We start from the raw sequence: 11,421 nt of genomic DNA, 5'->3' as shown, positions 1-11,421 counted from the left end.
GAACTGAAAAGGATCTTCAGATGGAAGTTCATGAAACTTGCAGTTCTGCTGCATCAGAGAAACTAGCTGAGGTTTTAGCTCAAAATTGTTTGCTCCGATGGCAGGAATGGAGATGCTTCTTCCATGTAAATTGGAATTAGGTGCAGTAAAGTCACCAAGCATTCTCCTTGCATTATTGTTGTTGGGTTCGGCTGCCATCTCCTTTACTTGTTCGAAATTTTCAATAAGGTTGTCTCTGGATTGTTGTAATTTAGCTTCTCTTAGTTTTCTCTTCAGAGTCCTTTCAGGTTCTGGATCAGCTTCAACAAGAATGCCTTTTTCTCTGTCCCTGCTCATAAGAAAGAGAAGAGAAAAAGAAAAGAAGAGGAATCCTCTATGTCACAGTAAAGAGGTTCCTTATTATTAGTAGAAGAAGAAAAGGAATAGGGGTGAAGAAAAATGAAGAATCCAAACACAAGGGTAAGGATAGGAGCAGTGATGTGAGATGAAGAGAAGTGTTAGTCGATGAATAAATAAATAGAATAGGATGAGAGAGGGAGAGGATTTTCGAAAATAGTTTTTGAAAAAGAGTTAGTAATTTTTGAAAAAGGGGGAGATATTTTCGAAAAATAGAGAGAGAGAGTTAGTTAGGTGGTTTTGAAAAAGATAAGAAACAAACAAAAAGTTAGTTAGTTAGTTGAAACAAATTTTGAAAATCAATTTTGAAAGGATAAGGAGATAAGAAGTTAGAGAAGATATTTTGAAATCAAATTTTTGAAAAAGATATGATAAGAAGATATTCTGAAAAGATATGTTTGAAATTAGTTTTTGAAAAAGATTTGATTTTTAAAATCACAATTAATGACTTGATTCACAAGAAATCACAAGATATGATTCTAGAACTTAAAGTTTGAATCTTTCTTAACAAGTAAGTAACAAACTTGAAATTTTTGAATCAAAACATTAATTGGTGATGTTATTTTCGAAAATTATGATGTAAAATTAAGAAAAATATTTTTGAAAAATATTTTTTAAAATTTTCGAAAATAACTAAGAAAAATGAAAAAGATTTGATTTTTGAAAAAGATTTTGAAAAAGATAAGATTTTTAAATTGAAAATTTGCTTTGACTCATAGAAAACAACTTGATTTTAAAAATTTTTTGAAAAAGTCAAATCTAATTTTCGAAATTTTGTGAGAGAAAAAGGGAAAGATATTTTTTTATTTTTGAATTTTTAATGATGAGAGAGAGAAACATGAAAATGATGCAATGCATGAGAATTTTAGATCAAAATATGTGATGCATGCAAGAATGCTATGAATGTCAAGATGAACACCAAGAACACTATGAAGATCATGATGAACATCAAGAACATATTTTTGAAAAATTTTTAATGCAAAGAAAACATGCAAGACACCAAACTTAGAAATCTCTAATGTTTAGGCACTAAGAATTCAAGAATGCATATGAAAAACAAGAAAAGACACAAAACATGCAAATGAAAAGATCAAACAAGAAAACTTACCAAGAACAACTTGAAGATCATGAAGAACATTATGAATGCATAAAAATTTTCGAAAAATGCAAGATGCACATGCAATTGACACCAAACTTATAACATGACTCAAGACTTAAACAAGAAACATGAAAATATTTTTTATTTTTATGATTTTATAATTTTTTTGTATTTTTTTTTTTCGAAAATTATTTGAAAAAAAAATAAGGATTCCAAAATTTTTAATAAGAATTCTAGGAATCTTATGCTCTAAAGCTCCAATCAAAGGGTCAGGCATGGCTTAATAGCCAGCCAAGCTTTAGTATGTAACTCAGACATGACACGCCTGACATACCCTATCCAGAAGGATTGGGCATGGCTCCACTGAGATGATTAGTTGAAGGCCAATCCCAAAGCAGTTTGGGTATGACTTTACAGCCAGATAGGCTTCAACATGCTTCATGAAACACTAGAATTCATTCTTAAAAATTCTGAAGAAAAATATATTTTTGAAAACATTTGTATTTTAAAATTTTTTTTCTTTTTTTTTTTCGAAAACAAAAGAGAAATTTTTTTGAAATATTTTTGAAAAATTTTTGAAAGAAAAACAAAAAGAAAATTACCTAATTTGAGCAACAAGATGAACCGTCAGTTGTCCAAACTCGAACAATCCCCGACAACGGCGCCAAAAACTTGGTGCGCAGAAATTGTGATTACACTTTGATTATGTAAAATTCATTGCTCTTTCTTTCCCTGGCAATGGCACCAAAAACGCGATGCCAATACCATGGTTCACAACTTCGCACAACTAACCAGCAAGTGCACTGAGTCGTCCAAGTAATACCTTACGTGAGTAAGGGTCGAATCCCACGGAGATTGTTGGTATGAAGCAAGCTATGGTCACCTTGTAAATCTCAGTCAGGCGGATATAAAATAGTAATGAGGTTTTCGAAATTAATTAATAAAATAAGGATATAAATACTTATGTAACTCATTGGTGAGAATTTCAGATAAGCGTATGGAGATGCATTCGTTCCTCTGAACCTCTGCTTTCCTGCTGTCTTCATCCAATCAATCTTACTCCTTTCTATGGCTGGCTTTATGTAAGGATGTCACCGGTGCCAATGGCTACTTTCGATCTCTCTCGGGAAAATGATCCAAATGCTCTGTCACAGCACGGCTAATCGTCTGGAGGCATCACCCTTGTCGTTGGTTGCATCCTATTCCTCTCTGTGAAAATGGTCCGATGCGCTGTCACTGCATGGCTAATCATCTTGGAGGTTCTCGATCATACTGAAATAGGATTTACTATCCTTTTGTGTCTGTCACTACGCCCAGCACTCGCGAGTTTGGAGTTCGTCACAGTCATTCAATCCCAGAGTCCTACTCGGAATACCACGGACAGGGTTTAGACTTTCCGGACCCTCATGAATGCCGCCATCAATCTAGCTTATACCACGAAGATTCTGATTAAGAGATCTAAGAGATACTAATTCAATCTAATGTAGAACGGAAGTAGTTGTCAGGCACGCGTTCATAGGGAATGATGATGATTGTCACGTTCATCACATTCAGGTTGAAGTGCGAATGAATATCTTAGAAGCAAAATAAGATGAATTGAATAGAAAACAGTAGTACTTTGCATTAATCTTTGAGGAACAGCAGAGCTCCACACCTTAATCTATGGAGTGTAGAAACTCTACCGTTGAAAATACATAAGTGATAATGGAGTTCATTGGTCTTGGCCCCAGAGGGGAACCAGAGTAACCAAGACTCTGGATACAATGATAACAAGTTCTATTTATAATAAACTAGCTACTAGGGTTTACAGAAGTAAGTAATTGATGCATAAATCCACTTCCGGGGCCCACTTGGTGTGTGCTTGGGCTGAGCTTGAAGGTTACACGTGGAGAGGTCATTCTTGGAGTTGAACGCCAGCTTTTGTGCCAGTTTGGGCGTTGAACTCCACTTTGCAACTTGTTTCTGGCGCTGGACGCCAGAATTGGGCAGAGAGCTGGCGTTGAACGCCAGTTTGCGTCATCTAAACTTGGGCAAAGTATAGACTATTATATATTTCTGGAAAGCCCTGGATGTCTACTTTCCAACGCAATTGAAAGCGCACCATTTTGAGTTCTGTAGCTCCAGAAAATCCATTTTGAGTGTAGGGAGGTCAGAATCCAACAGCATTAGCAGTCCTTCTTTAACCTCTGAATCTGATTTTTGCTCAAGTCCCTCAATTTAAGCCAGAAAATACCTGAAATCACAGAAAAACACACAAACTCATAGTAAAGTCCAGAAATGTGAATTTAACCTAAAAACTAATGAAAACATCCCTAAAAGTAACTAGATTCTACTAAAAACATACTAAAAACAATGTCAAAAAGTGTATAAATTATCCGCTCATCACTTGACCTTGGAAATGTGATTGTAAATATCTTCCATTAAATGTCTCCAAGGATTTTAAGCATTAGCTGGAATTTTCTGATTCAAGAAGTTAAGGGCTGCCAACAGTCGAGTTTTCAGGTCAGCATTATTGTTTATCTCTTCTAAGGGATAGTTGAGACAATCAAGAACAGCATTGACTCTTTCAATAATCAAATGGTCGGGGCCTGGTGGAAATTGTGGCTCAGGAGAGATAACTTATTCTTTGCGAGTCGGAATGATTTTTCTGTTTCTTGCGCTAAAGGGGAGATTTCAGGTTCTTGTCCAGAAGAAGAGAAAACTCTTGTTCCTTTAAAGGAATATACTTGTCAAGCTTCTGAAAGTATGTTGGTAAGGTTGAAATTAAAATCATCAAAGTTCAAGTCTTCATCTTCAAGAGTTGGAACATTAATAGGAGACTCATCATGTTCGACATCAGTTAGATTTTGGGTAGGAAAGATGGTCGAAGTCACTACAGCTGAGGTCAAAATAGGACTAGATTCTTGCTGGGACTGTGCATCAGTCGGTAGAGGCGGCATATAGCATGCCTACAAAGAAATAAAATATTTTGTAAAGCAAAAGAAAGAATAAGAATATGAACAAAAGAAAGAAGAAGAAGAAGAAGAAGAAGAAGAAGAAGAAATAGCTACAATTACCATCAGGGAATTAGTTGAAGCTTGAAAGGAAGGGAGGTGGTTACCTTTGGAGGAGGTTGTGTGACCTCAGCTTCGACACCTGATGCATCGACACCGGGTTTAGAATAGCTTTGTGGTCCAGTCTGGGACTAAGAACTACGCGTTATGGGTTTCGACTATAAAGTAAAACAAATGGATCATTAAAATATGCATAATGTATAGGTTGGCTATTGAAGGTGAAGTGTGCAAAAATACCTTGATAGGCGGAGCTGGATCATATTTTTGTACTTTCTTGGGTTTATCTCCCATAAGGATGTCGAAAGCTCCCTTTTTCTTTGAAGATAAGGTGGCCTCACTCGACCGTCGTTTTTCTCGACCCCTTTTGGATTTAGTTTTCTTAGTTGCAGCTTCCTCGTCTGACTCCCAGTTCTCTTCAACTGGTTTTGGGTCAGGGGCAACACCCCCCTAAGACTGTTGATCGAGCAGCTAGAATATAAGGAAGGTATAAGAGGAGTAAGGACTTAAAAGGTTGTTAAGCATTAAGAAAAACATGGTACCTGAAAGATATCTAGCAATCCTCGTATGACCATGGATTCTATCCCTGGTGCCTGGGTAATAGATGGCACCAATTGATGTGTTCATCTTTGGTTTCTTCGACGTAATAGCAGTTTGTGCAGAAGGAAGAACTAGGTTAGAAAGTGCTTGTTCAGTCAAAGGGCAATGAGGTTGGTAATAAGTCGACCACCATTTGTGAAATAAAGGAGTCGAAAGAAAACAAAATTTGATGTCATATATCTCGTACTGGGAAGTCACTCGTTGATGGTTCAAATCAAGGATTTGATCGAATTCCTTCAGATTTGACACTTCATAATGGATCATTTGGACCCCAGCTTCAAGTGAAAGAGGTCAAGGTAAGGCCTGTTCAAGGCCAAATTGCCTCGACACATATTGTGGGGAATAGATTATGAGTTTCGTTTTTAGTGCCATGGTTGACTCATGAGGAAGCCCTACAGGAAGGATATGGGGAGTTAAAGTTTTCAACCACAGTTCATCAAGAGCCTTTTGATTTTCAAGTTTGAGGTTTGTTAGGAAATGAAGGTATCTCACATTACTTTTTTGACAGGCCAAAGGATTTGGGTGGTAAGCAGAATGAACATTGCTTTTAATGGTAAGGGAAAGTTTGATGACATTCCTTTTGGTTTCGACCAAGAAAGAAAAGACAATCGAATACCTTCAAGAAGGGTTTTTGGAAATTCAGAAGGGACAGTAAATTGAGGTTCAAAAACAAATTTCAACCATAGGTTAACAATCCAAAGTGGACCAAACAGGTTTGTCGACGGTTTTCCCATTGAATTTTACTGACTACCAAAGAAAGAATCTCATACAGTTGACCCAAGATAAGTGAGGGAAAGTTGATGTATTTCTTGTGATGAAGCATGATAGCTAATGGGAAGTAATTGCTTTTCTGGATTTGGATCGACTTTGGACAGCAAACAAAGGCATTGAGCCATAAGAGAAGGAAAGCTACGTGTTCACTATCACTAATAGGGTCATTTTCAAAACTCATGTTATTTTGAATAAAACCCGTCACAGAAGTCGAATCAAAGTTGATGTCGAAAACATCATCAGGACATGTGGTCGTCCAGTAAACATCTTCTCCATTAGGAAAAAGCCCAGTCAAAGCTGAGATCTCCATCAAGGTCGAACCCATTATTCCATATACGAGATGGAAGTTATTGGTGGCTGGACACCAAAAGTACATGCTAGCCCCAAGAAGGGGGCAGTATAGGATAGGTCATGAGTGGCTAGTCAAAGAGTCGAAACAATACCTAAAGATCTCCACACAGACTTATAGGTCAAAGATAACCTCAACATCCAAGTCAAAAAAAGAGAGCTAGATTTTTTTCGGGGTGTTGTCCTAGATACTCAACTGACAAAATAAGTAGCTTTGATATGGTTACAAAAAATCAAAAGAATATGTTCAGGAAGGGAAGGAAAAAATGAAGAGATCGAGTCAACTTGTTCTAAGGTAGAAATTGGCCCTAGGAATAAATATAGGAGATTAGAAACTTTAAATGGAAGTAGTACATGAGTGTGTCATAAAGCAGTGATTTCTACATCAGGATTGGAGCTCTTAAGTCGTAAGTTCCCATCATAATTATAGAACTATGACACATTATTCACTAGTAGTAGTGGAGGAGCCATAACATGAACGTCGTCGTCTTCCCCCTGAGGAGGAGAAGCAAGAGCTACACCCGAAGAAGAAGGAGCATCTATAGTGGCGGAGACAGAGGCAGGTAAAGAAGATGAAATGGCAGCTCCAGCAATAGTGACGGGGTAGAAGTAGTAGTGGTTGCAGCAATGGTGGTGGATGATGATGATGTAGCAGTAACAGCTGGTATACTGCTTGAATGAAGACCAGGTTGAGAGTCCATAGAGGGAATGTGGGAGTGATTTGCAAGAAAGTGAGAAGAGTTTTGCGAAGAATACGAAGGATTTTTTGGAAAAGGATTCTCTGAAAATAGAACAATAATGAAACTTGGAGAATACAAAAGGGTTTTGAATTAATAAAGGCACATTAAAGTCCACTGAGAACATTACACATTTCCAGAAACACGCGAACTTTTTCATTTTCTTATAACCATTTCTTGAAATTTGAAAATTTAAAATACATGTGAAGAGCACGAGATTAGGTAAAACCTATCATTTCATACTTTGAAACGATAAGTTTTAAACACTACAAAAAAAGGCTTATGGTCACGGTAAAAAACCGTGACCATAGCTAGTAAAAAGGGTGACCATAGATCTATGGTCATGGTTTTAGACCTATGGTCACGGTTTTTTACCGTGGCCTATTCTCTCGTGGCTATAGGTCTATGGTCACGGTTTTTTTATCTATGGTCACGGTTACAATTTTCAAATTATGATACTTTAGGCCACGTTTTTTCACCGTGACCATAGCCTTATGGTGCACGAAATTGTGATCTGCATCAGAGAAACTAATTGAGGTTTTAGCTCAAAGTTGTTTGCTCCAATGGCAGGAATGGAGATTCTTCTTCCATGTAAATTGGAATTAGGTGCAGTAAAGTCACCAAGCATCTTCCTTACATTATTATTATTTTCAGCTGACATCTCCTCTGCCTGTTCGAAAATTTCTGAAAGGTTATCTCTGGATTGTTGTATTTTAGCTTCTCTTAATTTTCTCTTCAGAGTCCTTTCAGGTTCTGGATCTGCCTCCAGTTTTTCGAAAATTAAGTTTTTAAAAATTAAAATAATTAATAATTTAAAAAGAAATTTTGAAAAAGGGGGAAGATATTTTCGAAAATAGAGAGAGAGAGAGAGTTAGTTAGGTAGTTTTGAAAAAGATAAGAAACAAACAAAAAGTTAGTTAGTTAGTTGAAACAAATTTTGAAAAGATAAGAAGTTAGGAAGTTAGAAAAGATATTTTGAAAAAGGTAAGATAAGAAGATATTTTTGAAAAGATATGATAGAAATTAATTTTTGAAAAAGATTTGATTTTTAAAATCTCAATTAATGACTTGATTCATAAGAAATCACAAGATATGATTCTAGAACTCAAAGTTTGAATCTTTCTTAACAAGCAAGTAACAAACTTCAAATTTTTGAATCAAAACATTAATTGATTATGTTATTTTCGAAAATTTGGTATAAAAATAAGAAAAAGATTTTTTTGAAAAATATTTTTGGAATTTTCGAAAATAACTAAGAATTTGAAAAAGATTTGATTTTTGAAAAAGATTTTGAAAAAGATAAGATTTTCAAATTGAAAATTTGATTTGACTCATAAGAAACAATTTGATTTTAAAAATTTTTAAAAAAGTCAATCCAAATTTTCGAATTTAATGAGAGAAAAAGGGAAAGATATTTTTTTTTATTTTTAAATTTTTATGATGCAAGAGAAAAACACTAAAAGGATGCAATGCATGAAATTTTTAGATCAAAACAATGAATGCATGCAAGAATGCTATGAATGTCAAGATGAACACCAAGAACACTATCAATGTCATGATGAACATCAAGAACATATTTTTGAAAAATTTTTAATGCAAAGAAAACATGCAAGACACCAAACTTAGAATTCTTTAATGCTTACGCACTAAGAATTCAAGAATGCATATGATAAACATGAAAAGACACAAAACAAAAATTCATCAAGATCAAACAAGAAGACTTACCAAGAACAACTTGAAGATCATGAAGAACACTATGAATGCATGATATTTTCGAAAAATGCAAGATGCATATGCAAGTGACACCAAACTTATAACATGACTCAAGACTCAAACAAGAAACAGAAAAATATTTTTGATTTTTTATGATTTTCTAAATTTTTTTGGATTTTTTTCGAAAATTATATGAAAAAGAAAAAATAAGGATTCCAAATTTTTTAACATGAATTCCAGGAATCTTGCATTCTTAGTCTAAAGCTTCAGTCCAGGAATTAGACATGGCTCACTAGCCAGCCAAGCTTTCAATGAAAGCTCCGGTCCAAAACACTAGACATGGCCAATGGCCAGCCAAGCTTCAGCATGTAATTTAGACATGACATGCCTGACATACCCTACAGTCGTGTAACAACTGATGGTTGGAAGCCTCAGTCCAAAGGAATTTAGACATGGCTTTACAGCCAGCCAGGCTTCACATGCTTCATGAAACACTAGAATTCATTCTTTAAAAATTTTGAATAAAAAATTTTTTGAAAACACTTTTTATTTTTTTCGAAAACAGATGAGAGATTTTTGAATAATATTTTTTTTTTTTTTGAAAAATATTTTTGAAAAATTTTTGAAAAGAAAACAAAACGAAAAGAAAATTACCTAATCTGAGTAACAAGATGAACCGTCAGTTGTCCAAACTCAAACAATCCCCGGCAACGGCGCCAAAAACTTGGTGCACGAAATTGTGATGTCCAGGCTCAAACAATGAATTTAACATAAAAACTAATGAAAACATCCCTAAAAGTAACTAGATCCTACTAAAAACATACTAAAAACAATGCCAAAAAGCGTATAAATTATCCGCTCATCACCTTATCTATGGTCATGGTTTTTACCGTGACCAAAGCCTCTATGGTCACCCCTCCTGAAAACCGTGACCATAGCCTTATCTATGGTCACGGTTTTCACCGTGACCATAGCCTCTATGGTCACCCCTCTTTAAAACCGTGACCATAGCCTTATCTATGGTCACAGTTTTCACCGTGGTCATAGCTCTATGGTCACCCCTCCTTAAACCGTGACCATAGCCTCTATGGTCACCCCTTCTTAAAATCGTGACCATAACCTTATCTATGGTCACGGTTTTTACTGTAACCATAGCTTCTATGGTCACCCCTCCTTAAAACTGTGACCATAGCCTTATCTATGGTCATGGTTTTTACCATGACCATAGCCTCTATGGTCACCCCTCTTTAAAACCGTGACCATAGCATATATGGTCATCCCACCTTAAAACCGTGACCATAGCTTTATCTATGGTCACTATGACCATAGCCTATTTTGTTTTATGAGATTTAATTTTTTTTAAAGCATAATCACATCCCAAAATGATGATAATTACAAAATAAATCTAAAAATGAAAAATGATAATCAACAATTAAGATAAGTTGTGATTAAAGTAACCAACTAACATATCAATATAGTTGAGTGAATACACTTGTCTCAATCTCAGTTTTATACAGTGATATACACACTAACACTAAGTAGAAACTATTAACAGAATTGTTCTACAGACGTGAGAGCAATACAATTCAGGCTCTAGCAGGATAGATTGTTTCTGGTATTGCTATTATTCCTTCTCAATGCTCGGAAACTTTTTTTTCAACCACTTTACCATATGAAAGCTCAGCACCTGCTTCATTAACATGCAAAGCAAAGTCACATTAGATATAAACACTTACATTTATTTTTCTTCAACTTAGGGAAAAAAACATATCATCAAAACATATATACATTACATATATACTAAAAATTAAAAACTTTTGAAAGTTTAGACAATTATTTAATATTACACATCCAAAATTTGCTCTGATTTACCGAAATTAACATCGATCCAGAGAAAGAACAGCAACAACTCTAAAATTTGCTCAGGTTCACCAAAATTAGCATCGAAGCAGAGAAATAACAGCAACAAGCCAACAACAACTCCAAAAACTAAATGAAATAGCAACAACCACATTCAACAACCACCAAATTCACCGAAATCAACATTGAACTAGAGAAAAAATAGGGTTGAAAACTGGAGCTCACCTGGTTGAGAAGACGACCACCACCACCAATCGAGGGAGCAGATGCTGCTTCACTGGTTCCGACGAAGCGAACACAGGAAATATATACTCTTGGGAACGAAAAATTGCTCTTGGGTTGCCTCAGGGCAACAGATAAATAAACAAACATCTCTTGGGTTGCCTCAAGCAACAGATAAATAAACAAACATCTCTTGGGTTACCTCAATGCAACAGATAAACAAATAAATATCTCTTGGTTTGCTTCAAGTAACAAACATACAAACAAATATCTCTTTATTATATTACTCTTTTCTCAAAAGAATTGTTGAGGTTATCATCATGCCTTAAATTTATTTTAATTAAATCCTTATACTTTTATAAAAAATTCGGACATAGTTTCCTCTAAATCCGGCGTCGTTTAATGTACAAAATTAATTTTTATATTGTTCCAACTATCTTGTGCTGCACCATGGCTAAAACTTAAACTATAATTAAAACAAATTTGGCATTATAAGTGGTCACTGATGATGGGTTAGTTTTTCATCCATTATTAAGTTATTAAATTATTTTTTATATTATTAAGTTCTAAATTATTTTTTAATTTAAAATTAATAGTATTCAACTTAATTTTTTATTTATAAAAT

The 11,421-nt window shown here is 35.0% G+C and overlaps 1 long non-coding RNA gene across 1 annotated transcript; it reads right to left on the bottom strand.

Moving 5' to 3' along the window:
* Positions 3,817-10,876, bottom strand: LOC110267770. Its single transcript, XR_002355679.1, has 3 exons — positions 10,800-10,876; positions 9,611-9,618; positions 3,817-3,827 (listed from the first exon to the last, which is right to left on the bottom strand). It is a non-coding gene; the product is annotated as an uncharacterized LOC110267770 (long non-coding RNA).

This window comes from Arachis ipaensis, chromosome B10, assembly GCF_000816755.2.
Source record: "Arachis ipaensis cultivar K30076 chromosome B10, Araip1.1, whole genome shotgun sequence".
NCBI lineage: Eukaryota > Viridiplantae > Streptophyta > Magnoliopsida > Fabales > Fabaceae > Arachis > Arachis ipaensis.
Note: the sequence above shows the minus strand (reverse complement) of the source record. Positions and strands in the feature narration are given on the sequence as shown.